Source organism: Cariama cristata, unplaced genomic scaffold, assembly GCF_000690535.1.
Source record: "Cariama cristata isolate BGI_N322 unplaced genomic scaffold, ASM69053v1 scaffold44752, whole genome shotgun sequence".
NCBI lineage: Eukaryota > Metazoa > Chordata > Aves > Cariamiformes > Cariamidae > Cariama > Cariama cristata.
Genome location: NW_009604152.1, coordinates 23,709 through 24,599, shown reverse-complemented (window position 1 = coordinate 24,599; position 891 = coordinate 23,709). Strand labels below are relative to the sequence as shown.

General features: G+C 47.7%; 1 protein-coding gene across 1 annotated transcript in view; it reads left to right on the top strand.

Moving 5' to 3' along the window:
• PRDM16 (PR domain containing 16) overlaps positions 1-891 on the top strand; it is a 41,516-nt gene that overhangs the window by 19,774 nt on the left and 20,851 nt on the right. The window lies entirely within an intron of this gene.

The window sequence follows — 891 nt, the reverse complement described above, 5'->3', positions numbered from 1 at the left end:
TCCTGCTGAGGATGAGATGTAATTGTCATGGAGCAAATACCATTTGCTTGTTTTTAGCAAAGTCCGGTGAAAAGAGTTTGATTTAGACATTAACATGGCCATTAATTCTCCTTTAGGATAGGACGTTTCATAACATCCATTTCGGTACAGGGGTTTGGCCCAGAGGGCTGCTGGATTCAGTGTCTTAATTGAACAGCCAGTTCCTGGAAGTGAATGGTTTGTTCTTGCGTTAACTTGCGCTCAGCGTGAATAGTGTGCCGCAGGGTTGCGTAGTGAGCCTAGCTGTAATCCAGCCTGCTGGAAAGTTAATGGACGTGCTGCGGGAGCTGGTGTTTTCTTAGCGCTGGAAAGACTCAGAGTCACCGCGGAGCGATTATGTCAGCACGGGGATGGTTCGCTTGAGTGTTCAAAGGACTGCGAACAACAACGGGTGGTGTGGCCTTCGCTGCCGGCTGGAAAAGCGGGCCAGGAGAACAGCACCTATGTCACTGCCTTGCTGCTATTGTACGGTTGATAACTGTGGGAAAAAATGATGTCAATGTCTAGCCAGGCCAAAGAGCTGTCAGCTGAGATGAGGATTAGTGAGCCCTCGTTGCTTGCTGTTAAGAAAGCGTCTCTCGCTTTGCCAGCACTCTCAGGTTTGATGCTGTGTTGCTTGCTTACATGCTTACCATCTGTGATGGAAACGGCTACATCACAACCCGGGGCATGTAATGTATTCTGTCTGGGACCCACCGTGGTCGTCTCCTCCTGGAAAAACGAGTAATGATGTAAATAGTCCAGCATTTATTTTTGTAAAAAGTACTTCTGGAAAGAAAGAAAGAAACGGGATAGAAAGGCAAAAGCTTCAAGTTAGCTTAGGATCGTGCCACCTCTGGGCATTTTCAGCAG